General features: G+C 30.0%; 1 long non-coding RNA gene and 1 pseudogene across 1 annotated transcript; one reads left to right on the forward strand and one right to left on the reverse strand.

Moving 5' to 3' along the window:
* Window positions 1-1,451: 1,451 nt before the first annotated feature.
* LOC132255197 (uncharacterized) lies at window positions 1,452-5,426 on the reverse strand. The gene is made up of 5 exons (XR_009467830.1): window positions 5,291-5,426; window positions 5,036-5,110; window positions 4,043-4,208; window positions 3,850-3,898; window positions 1,452-3,401 (listed from the first exon to the last, which is right to left on the reverse strand). It is a non-coding gene; the product is annotated as an uncharacterized LOC132255197 (long non-coding RNA).
* A 15,565-nt stretch (window positions 5,427-20,991) lies between these two features.
* LOC132255183 (pathogenesis-related thaumatin-like protein 3.5) lies at window positions 20,992-23,966 on the forward strand (annotated as a pseudogene).
* The last annotated feature ends 357 nt before the right edge of the window (window positions 23,967-24,323 follow it).

The following is a 24,323-nucleotide window of genomic DNA, read 5'->3' on the forward strand; positions in this document are numbered from 1 at the left end:
TTCCCTGAATGAAATGCCTTCTGAACTTGGGGGATCAATGGCAACAGACTCCTTAAGCTCTGGTTGATGACAATAGGGATTGGCATCCTTAATGACATTGAAATCATAGCTATGTGAAGGGAGGAAAACATGAATCAGAGGGTACTCCAGAATAACTAAATTGCCTAATTGTTGTCTTACTGGAGCTCTTATATCCAACTCACAGAATGGTGATCTGGGATCCTACAGTGACATGGAAAAATTAGATTTTTTTCCAGATATAAATTTTTTTCTTGTTCACAAGGGGAAAAAGTGTTTTGATAGTGGTTTTTTTTTTTTTTTTAATACTATAAAGAGAGGAAAGTTATATACAAGGGAATGCTACAGAGAGAAAATATTTGGGTAGACATCAGGTAATGGCTGGAGTTCAGGTGGGAATAGTAGAAAATTCTTTTCATAGGTAACATGGGTGCAGTAGAATGAAAGGAAAAACAGAAACCCAAATGGGTCATCCATCAATAACCCAATTCAGTCCCAACCTAGGATGCTCATTTCCCAAATCCAGGGAAAAAAAATGTAAATTCAGGTATTTTGGTATGGACCAGTTGGGTGACCAATTATTTTACCCACCATAAACCATTATTGGAACTAGAGAACCAGAGAGACAAGTATAATTTTTTTGGTTGGCAATGCACTGCATGTTGCAAGTTGCGCAAATCCCAGCCTCTCAATTTCAAAGATTTCAGCAGCAGTGCCTAGCATAAATGGACCATCTCCAAAGAGGACGAACAATAAACCATAATAAAAAAATAGTGGCCCAATTAACAAATAGTGCATGGATGATGTGCTACACCTTAGCTGGCATTTTGGCTCATGGCCTCAACACTAGCTCAATGCAATCTAACAATAAAACTGGGTTCAGCACAGTTGGATTCCTAAACAAGTTGCCCCAGCTCCACAAGGGCCAAGACAATCCATCATGTTATATTTCTATGGAAGCAAAACAAATCTTTTTAAGGCTTAAAATTGGTGCCACGGGTGTCTACAATCAACAACTATAAATCAGCAAGGAAAAGGAAATATCCTTGGATATTAACAAATGAAAATTTTGAGACAGTCCAGCTGCTCTGCACAGAACGACTTGAGCTTATGATTCCATGCCCCAGGCTTTAGATGGTTCTCAATTACAGATGAGAGGGTTGAGTTTTCATTTATTCTGTAATAACATTAAATAAATCAATGAAACAAAAAAATTTGATAGACTAGGAAGACTATTATAAAAGCTCTCTTGAAGATAAGAATAGGTAAGAGAGCTCACCCGTGGTCGAGTAAAACAATGTCTGTTGAATGAAACCGCCATTCAATCGTCCAAGTAATGCATTTATCTCTAGTCAAAAATATATGAAAAGGGTAATGCTAGGAACTGGAAAAAAAAATCTCAATTTATTTAAAAAAAAAAAAAAACAAAAACAAAATAAAGGCCAAAGACTATTCATTGAGTTCAAAAACTAGTTTGACTACTAATTTTTTAAATAACATTGATATGAAAAAGTGGCAACCTTCTTCACATAAATTAACAATCAACCCATGAAAAAACTTTGAAACCCTAAATTTGTATCCGAACTTTGAAATTTGAAGACAAAACATTCAACTTCCTCAAGCCAATTACACATCGTGTAATACTACACAGAAAAACCTTCAAAGAAGCCAAAAGATATAAAAAAAATTGTATTAAATTAAAACATACCTGTAAAGGAATGGACAAACCAGCAAAAGAAAACACTGTACTATGAAGATCAAATAGCAAAATTCCTCAAGCTAATTACAATACACCATTACTGAACATCTTGAAAATGGTGAAACTTATCGAAATTTCAAGGAAAAGAAAAAAACAGTAAACTTCCTCAATGGTGACCACAATCCACTCATGACAAACCTTCAGAATAGCCAAATGGGTATTGAAATTTGATAATAAAGAACAAAATTGGGAGAAAAAATTACCAGATAAGAGGAGATTATCGTCAAATTGAGAGAGGGGAACGAACTGGGTCCGCTAGCTCTTGCCCGTACACCCCAGTGTGTTGCTTGTGAGCTTTTACACAAGGAAGACTACAGGAGCGCACAAAGCAACTTGGGCATGTGTACTTTGATAGATTCAATTTGTACTCCTTTCACAGAGGTGGGAGTTTAGGGTTTTGGGATGTTGCAGGTGAGTCTTCTCGTTGCGGAAGGCTGAGGACTTTAAGTTAATGTTATCAGAATAACTGGCTGTTGAATGGGAAAAGGAAAGGGACAACTATGTTTAAGGGGTTTATCAGCCGAACCCGAAAATTCCCAAATATACTTAAAAGATTCAAGAAAAATAAACATACTTTATGAATAAGTTTGTGCGAAAGTTTAGGATGAAAAAAATTTGTTTTTTCTCACTTTCTTTATGAGAAAAAGAGCTAAGCATTTTGGGCATTTTGGATTTTTTTTTTTCATTCAAATGAAAATATCTAATAAGAGATATAAGTTGAAAAAAAAAGGCCAAAAAATAGGAAAAAAGGAAAAAGGTAATTTGCTTTGAAATTTAAGTCCAAAAAGAAATAAACAGATTGAAAATTTTCAAGACAAGAAATAAAATATTTATCTAGATTTTTTTTTTTTTTATTGTCCTTAGAAAAGTTAAAGAAAAAAACTAAATTACTAAAAAAAAACCCATTCTAATACAAATTGAAAGATGAATCTCAATAATGGAGGAGAACAGGATTGAATATGTGTTGTTGAACATTTTAAAAATCTCCCACTAAAAATTACCTAACCTTATAAACTTTTACAAATCTCAACTTTCCTCTTCAAACACTTTGCAACACAAAGTAAATATCACATACAAAAATGGATGCAACAATACTCTTCCAACAAATTCAAATGCAAGTCACATGCAAATGCTTCAACACTCCCCAAGATTGATTCATAAAAACAATAATCTCCTTAACTCGTTGCCAAAAACTACAAGATATCATTAACAAAAATGAATAAAAAAATTATTCAAGATATTCAATGGATAATCACACCTACTTCAACTCATTTTTCTTTCATTCAACATATATGTCCAGTAACTAATGATATCAAAAACTGAAAATAAATCAAAGAGTAAAATGAGAGAAAAAAACAATTGACACCATATTTTAAACGTGGAAAACCTTCGAAGAAGATTTTAATGTGGAAAACCTCCGAATAGATAAAAAACCATGGGCCTACAACTGATCGAAAACATCTGCTATGAAGAATAAAAACTAAATACAAGATTTTACCTAACTCAAGCCTACCAATCCTTCCCGGATCACTTGACTAATATCTTCCACTTTCAGTTTTTCACATTCTTCTTTCGAAGTACACTTGGAGTCCACACCAAGCTCGATTTCAATTTCTTCTTGAATCTACACAAAAAGAAAATAAGTTTTTTTTACCCAAACTCAAATAGATTAAAAATTAAGAGATGAATGAATGAAGAATCAACCCATTTTTTCCTTAAGAAAATCCATTGAAAACAATTTATAAAACAATGGGAAAGTTGGATTTTCTTGACAACCAAACACCCCAAAATAGGAAAGAAAAAGAGAACCAAAGGGGATGGTTATTGTTGTCTCTCATCTCTTGAATAAGAAACAAGTTTTGGGTTTTTAAATGAAGGTGCCTTTGATCCAATAGATGAGACTTCATCAAAAAAAGTGTAAGCTAGATCGATCTTGGAATAGAACATTTTGAATACTTAATAAAAAAAATACTTTCCAAACATTCCTAACTCTTTAAAAATATTTTAAGTAAAATAATATTTAAATAAAATGATTGATTCAATTTCATCCAACTCCAACTTGAACTACAAACCTTGGTTTCTTGACAAGTTTAACAAATTGATCTCTATTAGCCAAGTAATCTGTGGAAGAATTAGAAAATTCGAATTGTGAGACAATTGGAAATTTGGTCCGAAATTGTCAGTTTAACTAAACACTCACAATTTGTTTTTCAAATTGGAGAAACTGACTCTAAACTAGAGGCTCCTCTACAGATGTGGACTCACCAGTCATGAGTATGCCAAATAAATTGGAAACTTGACCACTTGCTTGGTAAAGAAGATGGTGATATTGTTGCCACAAGTTGTCTCATGTCACCCTTGCTACGAGGAAGACCCATAAAAATACATAGGCTTGAACTATAATTGAGGAAGTTATCCTTGCTCCTGGTCGCTGTGATGCCAAGAAAATGAAGTTACTTTGATTCATAATCACATTTAATTATATGAGTGTTAAATTAACAAGTTATTAATGTTAAACAAATGCTTTTGTCATAATAATTTTTTATAACCAGGTTCTGTGATCATTTTGAGCTTGGAAGCTAGAAATCAAGGCTCGGAAAAAACTGCCAGAAATATGGGTTTGATTTTATGGATATAAAAAATATCAATAAACAAAAATTAATAAAAAAAAATTGGAACAACTCTAAAAATATAGAAGAATTAATAATATACATATATGATATAATTTGTTATATTTTATAATAATATTTAGTATATTAATAAAAATTATAAAATTTTTAAATATGTATTCAATATTAGCCTACATTACGCATTTAATTTTATTAAATGATATTTCAATAATTTATATATATTACATTGTAATGGTTTGTTTAATAAAATTTGAAAAATAAAATAATTAAAATTAATGAATTTATAAAAAAAAAAATTTAATGAATATATATATAATATTTGACGACATTACGCTCTTGCACCTGAGAGAACCACACAGGCCGAAAAATTCAGGAAAAAAAATCCGAAAAACATGAAAATCCCGATAAATTCCAAAAATACGAGCCACAAGCCGAAAAATCCCGAAATCTTTTTATGTCGGGGATATATCCCCGAATATGGGCCGACATTTTTCTTCTTGTTCTCAATAACGAGAAACAGAATGACACACAAGATCATCGAACAAATTATTCTATCCACTCAAGAAAAATTAACAGCTGATTTTAATCAAGATATATATAAACACCCACGGAAGCTAACATCAATTACCTTAAGAGAAGAAAATGTGAAAGAAAATGCTTCTCTTCTTCTTCTTCTTCAACACCAGAAAAACTAGACTCTAATCTGAAAATTAGCTTTTTATAAGAGACGTAGTTATATACATATATAGAGTAGAAACTTGAACAGTATTATGTTCTTCCCCAAATAAAAAATTTTCAAATCCAGCTTTGAAAAGAAGCGTCATCAAAGGCACATATGCACGCATGGACTAGAAATTGAACACATTATGTTGTAAAACCTTACCTGGGATTCTGCGGCTCCATAGTGGGTTCCATCTCTGTTGGTGAGTACTCGCCTCTGGTTCTTACCTTCTTAGGAAGTGTGGGTTTATCGGTCCCCTTGTAGCGAGTAGCAGGCAGCGAGTAGAGAGAGACTTGCCTCTGGTTCTTGCTCTCTTAGAAAGTGTGCGTTTATTGGTCCATATTTTAACCAATAAGAAAAGTACACGTATAAAGTTCACTGACTGAAAAATTGAAAGAACCAATTCTACGAGTTACCAACCAGTTACCATGTATTTTAAAAAAGAAATAATCACACGCACGTCACATTTAAGTTATTTTTACAACAGCCAATTATATCATTTAAGAAATTATTTTATAAAAGTTGTAAAATATTTAAATTTTTTTAAAAATAAAAATTTTGTGAAAGAAAAGTTGCTATTTATTTTATTTTATGATATAAATTTATAACACTAAGATCTTGTGAAAAAAAATCATTTATAGATAAATTAAAATAAGTATTTATTATTAAAAATTAGAATGATAATCAATCAATTATTAACTGAAAATTATATTATTAATTTTTTTGAAATATTGAAAGTATTTTTTGAAAAAAAAAATTAAAATAAGACAAACATATAAAATTTGAGAGTATAAAAAAATGTGAGAAGGGCATGAGTAGTCCTTTCAATTTTTTTATTTAATTTGATAAGTGTTTTTTTTCAAATATTCCATTAATTGTGACTTAATAAGTTATTTTATTGTCATTTAAAGTAAAAATAAAAATCTTAAAATTAAAAGCAATAAAAAATTTTAAAAACTTTAAAAATATAATAAAAGTACGAAAAACATAAAGATTATCTCCAATTATTTAAATATTTTCTTTCCTAGTAACTTCTATGTAACGCCAATAGGATTTTTTACTAGGTTTAATTTTAAAATGGAAAATGATGATAATGTTAATAAACTTTATTAAACCAGACAATATCTAGCACCATACGAGTCTCTGCTTCCTGATTTTAAATCGCGGAAGGTACAAAATCTCGACTTCTTAAAGCAACAAATTCAGATTGATCAATAAAAACAATTTTGGAAAAAAGTTGCAGGTACAATGGGGTCCTCATCTCGATAGCTCATAGCTCTAAGTTCTATTCCTTATCACAAGATATGGGACCTCAAAAAGAGTGAAGCAGGACTGCACCCAAGCTTAACTAGAGACGGCCAGCTACAGCTCAACAAAACAGATGGCAAGTCATTAATAACTGCCTAAAAAGCAACTGGTTAACATTGCTGCTATTTTCCGGATATTGAATTTAAAACTTAAAACAAAAACAAATTTGTATTCACTACATGATATTATGACTTATCTACGTCCTAATTGTATTTTCATTCCTATTCTTTCAAATCAAATGCACTCTTAAATTATGTTTAATTGATTAAAAAAAATTAAGAAAAAATACGAGAAAAAGAAAAGAAAATTTAAAAAAAATAAAAAATAAATATAAAGTTAATAAATTATTTTTTATACGTTATTTCAAATTCATTTCACTGACTTTAATTGTTCGATATAAAAAATTATTTTCCTCAATGTTTTTTTTTTCTTTTCTTAATACTTTTTGGCAATAGTCTTAGGTTATATTTAATTCTAGAAAAATACAAAGAAAAGAAAAAAATATACTAAAAAAAATGATTTTTTTCATATTTAATTATCTTATAAAAATATCAAAGAAAATCAATTATAATTAAAACTAATTAAAAACTTGTACATTTTCATATTGTTTAATCTTTATAATGTACTTAAATAAGTGAAATGAATTTGAAATAATAAATAAAAATAATATATTGATCTTAAATCTATTTTTTATTTTCCTTCTTTTTTTTTTCTTTCTACTTTTCCTCCTTAATTTATTTTCTTTACATTTTCCTTTAAAATTTTTGAAAACTAAATATAAGATTAATATTTTAAATTAAAAAAAAAAATAGGAGAGATAAGTATTGTGGAGGAAGTTAATGAATCTTCAAAATTATTTTATCCAAATGCATCAAAGACCATCCAAATGTGTTACATTTGCATGTGAGGATTTCTATCAAACACAAATTTAGCTTATATAAAAAAAATTATATATAAAAATCTAAAAAAAAAAATGTTAAAATATGATTAGAACAATTAATTGTGGAGTTGAGTGAAGGTTAGTATGGCTTGCATCAACTTGATTAAGTTGCACTTGGAATCATATCTCATGTTTTTTTATACGGTTATTAATTATTAATAATAAAGTGAATTTATTCAATTTATAAATAAAAAATGTAAGTTTTATTAAAGACAAAACTATACAATACATTTAATAAATAAAATGATCTAGAGAGTGACAAAAAAATTATTTAAGTTTAAGGATAAGAGATATGTTGAATGTTGAATTTAGTGTAAGATATAAAATGGTATGAACCAACCCATCCAATAAATAAATAAAAGAAATGGTCTATAGACACGTTAAATATACTTTTAGTGGTGAAACAAGAACTTTTGATGTTTTTAACACTTTTTAAATAAAATATTTGTAGAAATGGGTAATTGAAATGTTATGATAAACTTCGCTCAAATATCAAATGATTCAAACCACATGCCCTCTTAGCAGAGGTAGGTGGTATTTGTTTTTTGACTGAGCAAAAAAATCAAAATATTTAATTTTTTTTATTCAATTAAAAGTACCATATTAATATTAATCAATATAATTAAACTGAACTTGTTATCAATAAATTTAGTTTAATTATATTGATTGATGTCAATTAGTCATTTTTAATTGAATAGAAAAAATCAAATATTGTGATTTTTTTTATTTAGCCAAAAAAGTCTCACATGTAAGGTTTAATCAATGTTGGTAATAAGTCCTGTATCAATTATTGATTCATTTCTCATTTATTTGATTTCATGAATCTAAAAAAAATGGATTTTGAACAAAAAAAAACATAGGATTTTTTTGTATCACAATTTTAGAACATACAAAAGAATTTATGTAAATATTTGTATATGTGGATCCCTCATTTTAGCTCATGCATTTCCACTCGTTGACAAACTTATTTTTTATATAATTAAAAATTAGTTAAAATTACCTAAGTTTTGTACAACTAAAATGAAAAATAAGTTTACTATAAATTAGTAAAATTGTCATCCCAAAAAACTAATACGACTGAAATAGATTTTACTTTTATGACCAAAATCAAAATTTTACCATTCACTCACTATTTTCATTGTACAATGCATAAAATTTTCATGAAATTTAAATTCTATAAATTTCTTTAGGTTACTCCTTAAAATGATAAAATTTAGATTAGAAGTGAATTTATTATAAATTTTTAAAATTCAGCTTCTTATTCTATAATAAAACCAAAACAAATTATCAACCAATTCCAATGAAATTTTTTAATTAGAACTTCAAAACATAATTCACACTAGAAAAAAATTCCATTGTAATTAACTATATCAATTAATTTTGAAAAATAAAAAAAATAGGATTTGAAACTCTTTCATAAATTAAATAAAAATTAATGAATTAATCTCAATAATGAAATACAAATAAGTCAAAAAAAAATTATTATATTTTATATAAGAGTTGCTATCCAAATTATTATCTAAATATTTAATTTTCTACTAATTACATAATTAATTATTATAACAAAATTTGATATTTTGAGATATTTGAAAATTATTATTTTTTAAATTAAATAAAAAAGTAAGTGAGTTTTTTAGCATGTAACAATAAATGGAGACATTAATACTTAATAGCAAAGGAACTATCTACACTCCCCACACTTTTGACAACTGTACACTCACCTACAATTTGAGAACTTCTTGGAGGCTTTGAAAGTTTGAAAAATGGTGATAGAAATGGATAAGAAACGTGTCCTACAAGTTTACGCGTCTGTGAGATATTTTCAGCATTTTGAAAAAGGATTGCAAGGCAGAAATAATTTGACAGATTTTGTAATGAGACATATGTAAAATAAAGTTATTACCTACTATAATAAATATTACTACTTTAAAAGATTCGGATTGAGAAAATATGGCAAAGAAAATAATAATACAATAATAAAGGCAGCCTGGTTGACCTTATTTTGAAGCTGAGGGACGGGGACCCGAGAGAAGCCGAACTGAAAGAGACTCAAGAGTGTGGTCAACACCCTTTCAAAGTGCCCATCTCGATCTTTCTCTCCAGATCTCGCCGGCGGCGATCTCCCATAATCTCTGGTCAGTCAATTTCATTTTTTGTAGCGTTTTCGAAATTGGGTAACAGTATGTTGAGTTTTTTTGTTTTGATTGCTGAAGAAATTGGGGATCTTTGTTTGGCTGTCTTCAAAGTTTAGGGAAGAAAGCGAAAATAAATTTATTTGGAATATTGCAATGGTTTGTCAGGAGTTTTTAGGCTGATGATGTGCTTTTTAGTGGCTCCAAAATTTCTGCAGCTTAGTTGTTAATTTGGAGACACATTTGTTGTGTTGTTGTTCCAATGGAATGTTGTGAGCTTATAGGGGTTAATGTTGATGTGCAAATCTGTCTTATTTACTGATCTTCGGTTTTCTTTTAATGGATTTAAATACGCTAAACCAGTAGAAATTAAAATGTGTATTACACAAGATTTCCTCAACGCTGTTGATGAGTGTCTCTTGGAGTCTGGAGGAACTTAAGCGTCTCTGCAAGTATTCCATTAAGCAGGTCTTTTCTGGAGGTTGGTTTTTATTTGTTTCAGTTAATTGATAAACCTTAAGCACTTCATTTTGTTGTAAGAAAGTGTCTCTTTTACTAGGATTGTTGCAAGCTTTTTTCAATTTTGGTTGGATCTTGGGATGAGAGGTTTACATATTTGGTTTATGAGAAAATGCGGGGAAGAAAAGTGGATTGTGAAATACCATATATGGGATTTTCTAATTTCTATTGTTTGGGAACAGAAAATGCTACTTTTAAATATACCTTTTCCTGTGTTCTGTTTTGTGTAAGAATGGAAAAGATTAGCAACTGCTATTAGTTTATACGTCCTATGTTCAAAGGATATTACAGAGAGGTAGTTGGGAGGCCTTGCTAAACAAAACGTAAAAAATATGTTTTATTAGTTCAATCATAAATTTATTATATAAAACCATATTTGCAACGAAACATATCGGAATTTGATCTTATGTATAGAGAACATTTAGGGTAACCCTTTAAATATAGAAGCACATTATTTCTATAAGATAGTACAAAAGACAAATTACATAATCTTCCTTTGGTAATGGCCTATAGGGGTAACTGCTCCTCTTGTCCTCTGTGCCTCTATTGCTGGTGTTGTTTTGAGTCCTGAACATATCAAAGTGATAAAATGGTTTATTCAAGTAGCTTACATGTACATAGAAGATTGGATAGATAATGGAAGTGAGTACATGGTTAACATGAATAAATAATTCATATTCATACTGGTAATAGTATTATCAATCTAAACCCAACATACACTTGTTCAGGACTAAATTTTTGTTGTATACATCATATAGGGTGATGTATATATTCTAACTAAAACATTTATGTGAATTACACATTCTTGAATATCAATAAATATGAGTTCAATTCTATCTTATTCATACAACTTGAAAATCCGCATTGCAAGACTAAAAGTGCCAAACAAATATGAAAAAAAATTTAAAACTGAAGTGGTTGAAGTGTTTTGAGCATCATACCTGGGAGAAATGGAGTCTAAACTGGAAGCCTTTGTAATCCCTCTACAAATATGGGATTACGAGTCATGAACACAACAGATAAGTAGGGTGCCAGACGACTTATCTGGTAAAGTAAATGGAGACAAAGTTGGTGTAAGCAGTCCCATGCCATCTTTACTGCAAGGAAGACCCATAAAAAAAGCAGCAACAATCCATATATTGGAACTAAAATCAACAACAATAAGATTGGGGCAAGTGCGCCAGAGAGGAGTTGAATGGGCTCAATAAACTTAAACTTCTTGCCAACAATAATTGTTCCAACATAGATGGAAATAACAACAACAAAAGAAGATATTATGGCATCTTCAATTGGGGAAACACTGTTGCCTTGAAATTTCATTTGGACGAGGACACCCAACATTGTAAGGAAGAATACATAAGCTTCAAATCCAATGCGGAAACTTGATCTTGCTCTGTGATGCCAAGAAAATGAAATTACTTTGATTCATAATCACATTTAATGAAATGAGTGTTTAATTAACAAGTTATTAATGAAATTCATAATAAACCAAGAAAATACACAAAGCCTTCATTATAATGAAGGCACAAATACAATGCTAAATTTAATTAATTAATACCTATATTTGTGAAGTATGTGATGGTGGAAATAATTACCTGAATCCAGTGTTGTGTCATAGTTAAATGAATTAGGGTCCTTCCCTAAATTTTCCCTAAATCCATTTATCATCTATAAGGTTCCACAGTTCAAAAGTTTTTGATAGATAGAAATCTGGATTATGAGAAAATGTGAGGAAGAAAAATAGAAAGTGAAATGCCATATATGGGACTTTCTATTGTTTGGGAACACATAAAATACAACTTCTAAATATGCCTTTTCCTTTGTTCTATTTTGTGTTTGAATGAGAAAGATTAGCAGCTGTCATTAGTTTTTACTTCCTACATTTAGATGATATTATGGAGAGGTAGTTGGGAGGCCTATCTAAACAGTATGCAGAAAATATATTTTATTAATTAATTTCATAATTCTATATAAAACCATGGTTGCAATGAAACCTGTCATAAACTCATGGGCATTTGATCTTTAAATATGGACAAGGGGAAGAGTAATTACCAATGTATAGAGAAAAAACAAAGATACCACCTTTTGTTAAAATAATTTACTAATATTAAAGCAACACTTTTAACGAGAGTATAGGATGACACCACTTTAAAAACTACAAGAACAAAATATTTATTACTCCAATGGGCCAAAAGGCCCAGAACAACTCAACAAACTCTAAACCTAACTGCCCCTTTTACTCTTCTTCCCTATCTCTCGTGTTGTATTGATTCTTGATCCATATGACAAGGAGTAGCCATTCAAAATATAGGATCAGGATCAATAATAACAAAGTTGCAGCTACAATTCCACTCAGGTACCTAATATGACCCAACATAAGGAAATGTCTTTTGTCTTCAATTTTGAGGGTTTCATCGTATTTGAGGATTTCATAAACAACTACTATAAAATATATAAATATTGCAAATAAAAAGATTCGTATGGGCAAACGGAGGAACATTCTCATGTTCATACTTTATAAGGACATTTGAACCTAGATTCATGAGGAAAAAGATGAAAATCGATAAAGCTCTATCATGAAAACAATAAATAAGAAAATAAGAAATTCAATTAAATTTACGAAAATAAGGCACTAGTAACATCAATTCAAAAAATTAAGTAAATAAGATTAAATTAATCTTTTTATCTAATTTTAAAAAATACTATACAATTTTATGTAAATCAATTATAGTTTTAGAATATTAAAAGCACATTAGAAATATAAAGAGTAGTCCTTTGTGTTTTAATGGACAAAAGACCTAACATTATATTTGAGAAGCAAATGATTGAAATAATAACTCAATTTTATTTTGAGATTTAATTTAAAACTAAAGTTTGAAAATTTGAGTACTGATAAATAGAAAAGCATTGAGGGAAAAGAGTGCAATGTCAGTGGTATTATTTTCATTGAAACCATACCATACATGAAAGACAATTTTAATTGATTAAGATATACTTTTAAATGGGTATATGTCAAATGAAGGCACAAACGGAGGTACCATGTGAAACATAAAAGTTGAAAGAAATGATTTAAAAAGAGTGATTGAATTCAACAAATGGGTCAGGTAAGTTAGAGAGCATTAAAAACAAAATTGAGATGGGTCGAGGAACAAAATGGAAAAAGAGCATGAGGGAAAAGCCGTTGAGGCTTTTGATGCAACAAAATGATGAGGAAGAGACTAAGAGAGCAGTGATCATGTGTGTGGAAGAAAGTAGCAATCATGTGTGTGGCATGATTGGGCAACCATAAAATAGCAGGAGAGAAGATGGCATACCGTGGTTGTCTGGCCATGAAGAGAGAGGGGGAAGTCTGAAAGTAGATGCTTCAGACGCAGTTGTAGATGATCATATTTATAGTTTTGAAGTAGATGCTTCAGACGCAGTTGTAGATGATCATATTTATAGTTTTGAGCATGTCACTGTAGTGCACCGTTTTTGAGACCATGATCATATTTATTTATAGTTTTGGTTGTTTTTTAGTGCACTGTCATATTTATTTATAGTTTAGTTTTGAGCATTTCTGTAGTAGTGCATAGAGGGAATCAGCGCATGTCTGTAGTAGTGCATAGAGGGAATCGGCGCATAGAGGAGGGAATCAGGATCAGAAGGAATAAATATGCTTGAACAAAGTTCACTTCCTTAAATTTTCCCGTGCAAGGCTCAATGCTTGCATATTGATTGTGTTTGCATTTTTTAAGGAAATAAAAGTTTTAATAAATATATATAATATTTTTTGTTTTGAACCGATGTGGGATAAGTAATTTTTATTTCTTTTAAAACTACACATAACACAATATGAGAAGCAAAAAATAAATAACTATATATCAAAAAAGAAAATTAACTCAAAAAAAAAAAATATATATCATATTACAACTTAAAAACCCTATAGACAAAAAATAAAAAATAAAAAATAAAAAATAAAAAATAAAAAATAAAAATCTTTGCTACAATCTAATAAAGTAAATCGTTAAATACTAACTAATAAGTTATTTATTTCATCATTAATTATTTTTTATTTGTTTAATATATCTTGATGTAAGTTGGGATATACTTAACTTTTATTTTTAATAATTTTAATTTTATAAAAAGAAACTAAAATTATGTTTTCTATTTTAAAAAATAAAAAATAATAGTAATTTTTATATCAAATATAGTCACTCTTATATAAAAACTAAATTCTTATCTTATATCCTTACAAATTGGTTCTAAAATTTTTAAAATTTGAGATTGTGCAGATATTTTAATGACTTAAAATAATTTTTAAAGGTAATTATATTTTTAAACAAGTTGTATTTTATATAAGAGTTATTATAGAAAATGAATTAGGAAAGATAAGAATAGTGATTGGAAATTTGAAAAGAGAGTTGCAAATATTTTAATTCTATTTTTTCTACAATTAAACCCTAAAATGAGAATTGAGATTTATGAATTGTGCAATTTATAAAGGAAGACGTTTTTCTTATTTTTTTTCTTTTCTTCCCTTGCATATATTTCGGAGATACACCTCGTTCCTGGATTCCACTTTATGTAAACGGAAGAATGAGAAAAATTAGTTGTTTATAATAATTTATACCTCTAATCTTCTTGGTAAGATTAACTTAAGTATTAACTAATCTCTCGTATCATTATTATTATTATTTGACTTATTCAAAATCCTCTTTCGTTCTTTTACCTTTGAATATTATATTAATTAAGGTTGATGATGCAACGCCTTATCTTATCATAGTCATTTGGCTATGGCATCTCTTTTGGTCTTGAAATAGACACGTGAGCATTAGTACCTTCATTGGATGGAGAGAGAAAGGAGAAGGATTTTTTTATATAAGTTAGGTACTTTAAAAAAACTAATTCCTAATCTACCGTTCTAAAAATATAATTTTAAATTTATTATAATTTTTATTGATTAAGAAAAAAAAAAGTAAAAATCATCTTTTAAACCACAACCACCATAAAATATATAAATGTTGCAAACAAGGAGATCCGCATAGCTATATTGTGTTGTGCAAATGGGGAAATATTATCATATTGGTATTTCGTAAGGACAGTTGAACCCAAGATTGTAAGGAAAGAGATGAACGCTAATGAAGCTCTATCATGAAAACAATAAATAATTGTGAAAGTAAGATATTAGTAGTACTAATTAAAAAAATTAGATAAACATAATCAAATCAATCCTTTTATCTAATTCTAGAGAATATTATACAATATCATCTAAATCAATTATAATTTTAAAATATTAAAAGTACATCTGAAATATGAAGAAGAACCCTTTGTGTTTGAGTGGATAAAACATGTAATATCCAACATATATATTTGAAAGGCAAATAATTGAGATGAAAATTTAACCTAAAACTAGAGTTTGAAATATCAAGTGCTCACAAGTAGAAGAGCATTGAGGGGAAAAGAATGAAATGTCAAAGGTGGTATTATTTTTATTGAAACCCATATATGAGAGAATTTTTAATGGGTTAAGGCATATTTTCAAATAAGTATATATTAAATGAAGGCAAAAATATAGGTTAAATTTAATTAATGAATACTTGTGATGAAAATTAGTGAAACATGAAAGTTGAAGGAAATGATTATTGAATTAAACAAATGGGTTGAGTAAGGTAAGAGAATAGCGAAAACAGAATGGAGATGAATAGAGTAACAAAATGGAAAAAGGGCATGAGGCAAAAGCCCAGGAATCATGTGTATGGCATGATTGGGCAACCATAAAATAGCATGACAGGCATACCGTGGCTGTGTGGCCATGGCAGATATTGTAGATGCTGTTCTCTTACTTTGAAGCCTGAGGGGAGGGGAGGGGAGGGGAGGGAGGGGAGGGAGGGGAATGCAGTGTGCGGTTGGGAAGAGGGGAATGTTTTGAAGCCTGAATAGAGGGGAGGGGAATTCAGAAGAAGCCAATTTGGAGTTGGTGGATGGAGGGATGGGGAGGAAGAAGCTCTTGGCGTTGTTGGTTTGAAGCCTGGATGGAGGCAGGGGAAGAAGGGAATTTATAAGCGAAGTCGCCTGGAGCAGGATGAGAGGGATGCAGGGGAAGAAGGAGTTGGTGGATGGAGGGATGGGGAGGAAGAAGCTCTTGGCGTTGTTGGTTTGAAGCCTGGATGGAGGGATGCAGGGGAAGAAGGGAATTTATAAGCGAAGTCGCCTGGAGCAGGATGAGAGGGATGCAGGGGAAGAGGATGGAGGGATGCAGGGGAAGAAGGAGTTGGTGTTGAATTTATAGGCGTCCGACTGGAGCCAGCGTGGTGTTGAATTTACGGAAGGAGCCCTATGCCGCGCAGAATTTACGAAGTCGCCTTACTAAGTCGCCATCGTCTGGGGCAAGTGCATTCCCTTTTGTGTTGAATGCATCTAGCTGGTTGTACTTGCATTTTTTAAGGGTATCAAAGTTTTAATAAATATATATAATATTTTTAGTTTTGGAAATAATTTTCATTTCTTTTAAAACTGCAGATAGCACAATATCAAAGACAAAAAAAAAAAAAAAAACTATATATCAAAAAAGAAAACTAACTCAAAAATAAAAAAATATATTACAATTTAAGAACCCCTATACACAAAAATAAAATATAACTCATTGCTACAATCAAATAATGTAAATCATTAAATACTAACTAATAAGTGATTTATTTTATCATTATTTTTTTACTCTTTATTTGCTTAATATATCTTCTCTTAATTGATGTAAGTTGGGATATACTTCTCTTTTATTTTTAATGTTTTAATTTTATCCTTTAAGTTTATAAATGAAAAATAAAGATAAAATTCACAAATGTATATATAAAGATGTCCAATTTCACATTTCAAAAGTTTTAAATTTATAGAAATTTGTTATCAAATTTTATTATTAAGTTTTGAAGGTGGAAAATCATAATAAGATATAATGTTTAACTACTATAACCGCTTTAAAAACTACTTTGTTTATCATTTATCAGTATGTATTACAAATTTATAAATTTACCAAAAATTCTTCATCAATTATTGATTTTTTATTTAAATATTTTGATCATTTCACTTAAAATTATACTATAATATTTTATCATCTTTTCTACCATATGCTAAGATATGAATAAGGGATGGTAAAAGTATAAAATAATAATAATAATAATAATAATGAATACATTTTGTTTTTATTATTTATTTTTTACTATTAGTAACCACTCACCTTTGCACGAGGTTGAGGTTATGGTGATGGTAGTGCACCAAATAGCATTTTCCTAATAGGTGAATTTAGGGCTTTTTATATAATGTTAGGAAACTTAGGAAGTAGGTAATTTTAGGGATTTTTATATAATGTTGGGGAACTTGGGAATCGGAATTTAGGATAAAACATATATATATTACAATTTAAAAACCCTTATACAAAAAAAATCTACCCCACCATGAAATGCATTTAAAAAGAAAAAGAAAATGAAAATCCTTATTATAGTCTAATAATGAAACCATCAACCCATCCTCCTTATTAAGTGATTTATTTAACCTTTAATTATTTTTCCTATTTTTTATTTGCATAGTATATCATCCCTTAATTAATGTAAGTTGGAATGCACTTTTTTCTTAATAACTTTAATTTTGTTTTTTCATTTTAGAATAGAAAATAAAGACGCTTAATTAATATAAGTTGTGATATACTTTCTTTTTGTATTTTCTAAGAATTTTAATTTTTTATTTAATTTCAAATAAAAAATAAATATATGAGTGATGATAAAATTTACAAAATAATAAAATACAATATTTTACTATCAAAACAACATTAAAAATAGCTTCTCCCATCAAGATATCAATAATATAACCATGGTGGATGAAGTTACTAACATTAATAGCTTTTCCCATCAAGATATCAATAATATAACCATGGTGGATGAAGTTACTAACACTGGCCCACTTGATTCTTTAAGGTATAGTGGGAAATGAGATTTAGGCCCACTACAATTTTGTAATGCTTAAGAAAAGTAAAAACACATCACACCGTGAGATAAAATATTAAATGGAAAAATATTTTGTCCACATTGATGTGGGATAAATTCTTTTAAATTAAGTAAAAAGAAAATATACACACATTTTAAACTTATAATAATTTCCAACCACTAAAAATTAATTTTTTATATAAGTGAAAAATACTAAGGACAATACTAGGCTTGTCTAATAATATTTTGAAAAACACCTCTAATAGTTTTTTTTATAGCAGATTTTAAAAATGCTTTTCAATTATTTTTAGGAATAAAATTATTTAACAGCTCAGAATATGAAAATAATTTTCTCATCTTATCTTTTATTTATTTACATGTATTACAAAAGTTTTTAAAAATATTTCTCATATTGTTCATAATATTTTTTTAAATTACTTATTTTTAAATTTTCTTAATAGGTTATGTTTCTTAAGATTTTTGTCTTTTAAAAAGCTAGTACATGTCTTGTAATCCCTTTTGGTTGATGTCATATAGAAAAATCAACTTTCCCAACAGTATAAGAAATTCAAATTATTGACTATAATTCATAATGCCTAGGGAGATTACAGATTCTATAGATTCAACAATTGATAAGCCTACTTGTTTAAATTATTATCCCTAGCCAGCTATCCCACTTTTAGATTTACTTTTGGTGCACTTGGTTTAATTTTTGGTTAAATGATTTTTGGTTTAAATTTTTCTTGATTCCTGACAAATTTTAGAAAAATTATGAGGAAAAAACATTAAAAAAAAGTAAAAAAAAATAATCTAAAGTTAATAATTTTTTTATATTTAAAGTTATTTTATTTATTTTAACTATTTTTTTTGTAAATATTAAATAATTTTAAAATACATAAAATTTTAATTAATTATAATTATATTAGGTATTTTTTATGGTAAAACTAAACATAAAAAAATAATTTTTTCTAAACTTCTTTCATTTGTCACTTTTCAGGAACCAGATGTAGCATTAGATTTAATTATATATTTCATTCTTTTACTTTTAAATATTATATCAGTTAAGGTTGATGATGGAATGTCTTGTCTTATTAATTATAATAGTTATTTGGCCTTGAAATATATACTTCTAGACTAAATTAATAGAGCATTAGTTGCTTCGGAAGATGCAGCAAACTTCTTATATTGTGGGGTAAGCTTCCCACTTGCCACATGGTAACGCCTTCAATTGTTTCCACCGTTGGATCGAGGATGGGATTTCGTAGGGTTCATATTTTTCTTGTCGCCAGCCACCATTGTTGACGTCCCACCACTGTGGATTAACGGGGATTTTTGATAGAAACACCGTTTCCTTGTAAAATATTTATTAAAATATCTCAATTTTGAAATCACTTCCAAATTTATGATAAAAAGTTCTCAAGATAACTTTTAATTAGATTCTTTCAAAGTATGTAAACTTATAAATATTTATTAAATTGTCATATTTTTAAATATTGCTCTAAAAATTAAAATAAATAATAAATAAAATCTTCCTTAAAATCAATTTAATAGTCAAATAATTTTTATTTTTTCCAAGTTGCAACTATTGTTTTAATTTATTTTTCATTTAAAACTCAATACACTACCATCCAAATTTATTAAAAAGCAACATTTCACCCCCAAATTTATTAAAAAGTCAATCAATAATTCATTAAGTGAAAAAGCAAAATTGAAATATAAAGAAAAACACCTTCTATCCAAGTTCAAAATTGTCATATATCATAACATATGTAAAAAATCACAAATAGTCGTCCAAACAACTTTTTAAAATCAAAAATCAAAATTGATAGTTATTATATTTTGAAAACATACTCAATTTCAGATTAGTGTTCAAACCAAAGCATGAAAAAAAGTAATCATTTTTATAATTTTATGAAGGCTTTGAATTGGACAAAATGTCGTCTTTAACAATTTGGGGTGCAAAATGTTAGGTTTTAAATAGGAAGGAACAAAGCGTAAAACACGTGGAAAGGTTGAGGAGGTAAAGCATATTCAACTATTTAATTTTTTTACTAATATTCATTTAATATTAATTTTATTTTTTCAAGTTACAACTATTATCTTAATTTATTTTTCATTAATTTAATGTCGAATTATTATTATTATTATTTTAAAATTTTAATTAAATAACAAATCTATAACACATGTTTATATTAATTTATTTTTTATCAATTTAGCGTTAGATTATTATTATATTTTATTTTAAAATTTTGAAATGTTTCAACACTTGCGAAGTACAAGGGATTTGTACCATCATCACAATGGAACCTAGCACCTACGAAGTTTGGGACACCACCGTTCATACATGCAGACTTCTTATCTTTTGTTACTAATTTTGCTCTGCTTTCCTAAGGATTAAGATGTAACTTATTGTCAAAATATTGTTGGAAAGCTCAGAATCTCAAACTTCAAACTTCAAAAGTTATTTAACCACTGAAAGTGATCTACACAACTTAAAATAGAGCAAGCTTTCAAGTTGAAGTATTGAAGTTTGCACCATATTCTTCCAAAGGACCCTTTTTTCTAAGCTTCTTTCTCTCAGTACGGTTTCGTATGATTTTACTCAAAACAACATTCAAGAAATTGGAGTCTGGCATTTTTAAACAGAGCATATTCAGCTCTGGGAAGTATCTCTTGAGCAAAGAGGAACGAAAATAGACCCTCATTGTTCCCCATATTTTCCAAGTTAGACACTACTGAGTTACACTTGCTTGATCTGCGTCATCTCTCATATATACTATCATTGTGCCAGGATCTATGTAATGCAGGCACTGATACCTCAGCAGGAAGCATGCAATGGGCAATAGCCAAGTTCATTAACTATCCTGATGCATTCATGGTCAGAGAAGAAGTAAACTTAGTAGTTGGAGGAACTAGACTTGTTGACAAATCTATGGTGAAAATGAATTTTGTATATTGATTTGAAAGATGAGTCTCTACAAAGATATGTACAGTTAAGGTAGATGGAAAATGGGAACTGATTCCCTAAAATCTGTCCTGAAGATCAGTAAAAAATGTCAAAAAATAAATTTAAAACAGAAAAGAATATATGAACCTTCCTAAAATACATAAATTACATATCAGCATGTAATAAAATTGATTTGACTTCCTAAATGAATGGTAATCTTAACAAACTTGCCACCAGAATCAGATATCCCAAACCTCCCCTACTCGTAAGCAGTTGTGAAAGAAACACTCAGACTGTACCTTCCATGACCTGTGACATCTGGCATGAAAGACCATGAGAAATGGGATGATCTTAATGAGTTCCAATAGAAGGATTCTTGGTTTGCTCGAAAGAACAAGAGGATTTTGAACAAACTAAGGAAAAAAACATCAATTTTGTCTTGTTTGGCGGTGTAAGCAGAGGCTGCCCAGGGATGTTGTTGGTATCTTGATGCTGTTCAATGCTTTGATTGGAAGGCTGGAAGGCTGGTGCAGATGGACATGGGGCTAAGTTGATATGCAATCTAGCCAGGCATGTCCTTGAGCATGGTTCACTCATTCATCTGTCATCCCGAAGTTAACTTTAACCCTTTTGAGGGATATAAGTTGAGGCATTTGATTCTATAATGGATGCTATTATTATCTATGTCCCAGGTCCTTCAATGCTCTCCAGCTATATCTTAACAGTTATTCCATGTCTAAGAATGAATTATAATATAACAAGACATAGTTTCTTATCGTATGTTTTTGGCTGATCAGCCAAGGCTGACTAAAGGAGTCCAGAGCCTCTGCCATGACCATATCACCTAGTTGGAGACCGATAGTCATTCCAGAAGTCTATTGATTCACCATTTCCCACAAGGTTCCAGGGAAAAGACAATAATTTAAACCAACTTTGGAAACCTTTAATGTTCATTGCCTAGAGTTAGAAACAACCTTTTGTTTAAAAAAGGATGTTGTCAGGATTTATATGATGCACTAAGTAAAGCTCTAAACCTGAGGCTAAGATTACAGTTAAGTAGAACAAGCAATGCTTACAAAAGAGTAGAACCCAAACCAATTTGAAATAAGCTCTTCCAATAAAATTGGTGACTCCATTACACCTAAATTTTTTGTTAACATTTATTTCCCTATTGGTCTAAAGACAAAAGCATGCCACATAAGGTTTTGTCCTCAATGGAGTTGGGGATTCAATCTTTGTACAAACCAGAAAGATTTCATCAAGATGGGCTTATCGTTAAAGCCTAAACATTCTAAAAACATTGTACCCCAAGTACCTTGACTTCTGCATATTCTTTGAAACAACCGGCATTAGAGAAGGTTACAATTCTAAATTTAAAAAGGTCATCTGATTTTCTGCCAAGTGCATGGTTAAAAATATTGGATTCAAGCCAAGACAACCCTCAAATATCCAACAACCAAAGGCATGCCAGATGGCAACAGATCACTTCTATAAACATCTATTTCTAAAGGGAAAATTCTAGGCTTCTTTTGCTGTTCTAAATAACAAGACATGGCTAGCCACTTTGAAAAACAGAACACATATCATAACAGAGATTCACCCCCACGCCTTAATTTAGAAAACTAGCTCACCCCACTTTAAGGGTGGTGTCTTGCTGATCCTCTCTATACAAATCTCTAGTCCTTTTTTTATTTGAGACACCAAATTTCCACAACCTACATTCAGTACTTTCCAATGGCATCATCATATATTCACCTTCTCTAGGTTTTCTATGTCTTTGGTACTAGCAAATACACTAATTAACTTCCCATTTCCTGTGACACTTGGTTGATCTACACATCTAAATATAAGTAGTAATGTTGCATTATGTTCTTGATTCTTCTCAGGTGTTTATTGAGTGATTTTCACATTACAAAATAGATGCAGGAAAACTCTATGGCAGGGGATCACACCTGGATCTGGAAAACCTCAACTAATGGATGGCAGGCTTGAATTAAGACCAGGTCAATCAGTAGATATCAATGCCACACAAGGGTGGTCAGGCCGTTTTTGGGGCCGCTGTAGCTGTTCATTTGACAACTCAGGATAGGGAAGTTGTGTACCACCAGCAACACTTGCAGAGTTTACCCTTGATAGCCCTGTAGATTTTTATGATGTTAGCCTAGTTGATAGATACAACATGCTAGAGTCGATATTCCCTTCCAGCGGGTCTGGTGAGTGCAAGGCGGTCACATGTGTTTCAGACTTGAATCAGAGATGCCCCAAGGACCTGCAAGTTCTAAGGAATGGTACTGTTGTAGCTTGTAACAGTGCATGCATGCCATTCAACAAGCCTGAGTACTGCTGCTCTGGCGCCTACAGTACTCCTGAGACCTCCAAGCCAACAGAGTATTCTAAAGTGTTCAAGGCTTCTTGTCCTACATCTTATAGCTAGGCATATGACGCCCAACAAGCACTTTCACATGCAAAGGAGCTAATTACTTGATCAGATTTTGTTAAAATTTATGTCGCATTGCTCTGAGAAAAGAAGAACCCTTACATGTACAGAACATTTGGACATCATATAAGCACAATCCAATGATGATATGTTTATACTACAGGTAAGCAATATGTTTGGACCTTATGAAAGTAGATTGGATTGAAATGAATTCCAATACACTAGTGAACACAAAGAAAACCCAGATTCATGATTCTTATTGTTATGGATGATGGACTGGTTATTACTTGGGATTTATCTCTGTTGTTATTAAGTTTGCTCTGCTTTCCTAATGATTAAGATGTAACTTATAGGTAGAACACTGTCGGGAAAGCTCAGAACCTCAAACCTCAAAAGTTATTCAACCACCCAAACAACTGCCAAAAGCGATCCACATAGTTCAAAACAGAGCACACTCTTAAGTTTAAAGTATCGAAGTTATGCACCATATTCTTCCAAAGTACCTTTTGCTAAGCTTCTTTCTCTCAGGATGTTTTTCTATGTTTCAAATTAACATTCAAGAAATTGGAGTTTGGCATTTTTTGTCATTAGTTGGAAAGAGTATTCATTTCTGGCAAGTCATTGCTTGTGCATAGAGGGATGAAAATAGATCCTAATTGTTGTAGTTGTCTTTACCATTATGAAGCCAATACGAATAATCCTAAACCACCATCATGCAAGAGAGATATCTGGAGTATTTATAGGGTAATTTCCTTAATCAAAATGAAGACAAGGTAGATGAAGTAGAATGGTTAATTAAGATTTAAAACATGAGTAATAATAGAGGTGACGAGTTTATCTCTATTGCAAAGTTGAAATCATTCCCTAGATTTCATTGGATTTAGTGTAGTAGAGATGAACTCAATTTTAGACAAAATAATCCAACTTCTTGTCAGATCAGTGAAAAACTGCTAGAGT

The sequence above is a fragment of the Vitis vinifera genome, chromosome 15 (genome assembly GCF_030704535.1).
Source record: "Vitis vinifera cultivar Pinot Noir 40024 chromosome 15, ASM3070453v1".
Lineage (NCBI taxonomy): Eukaryota > Viridiplantae > Streptophyta > Magnoliopsida > Vitales > Vitaceae > Vitis > Vitis vinifera.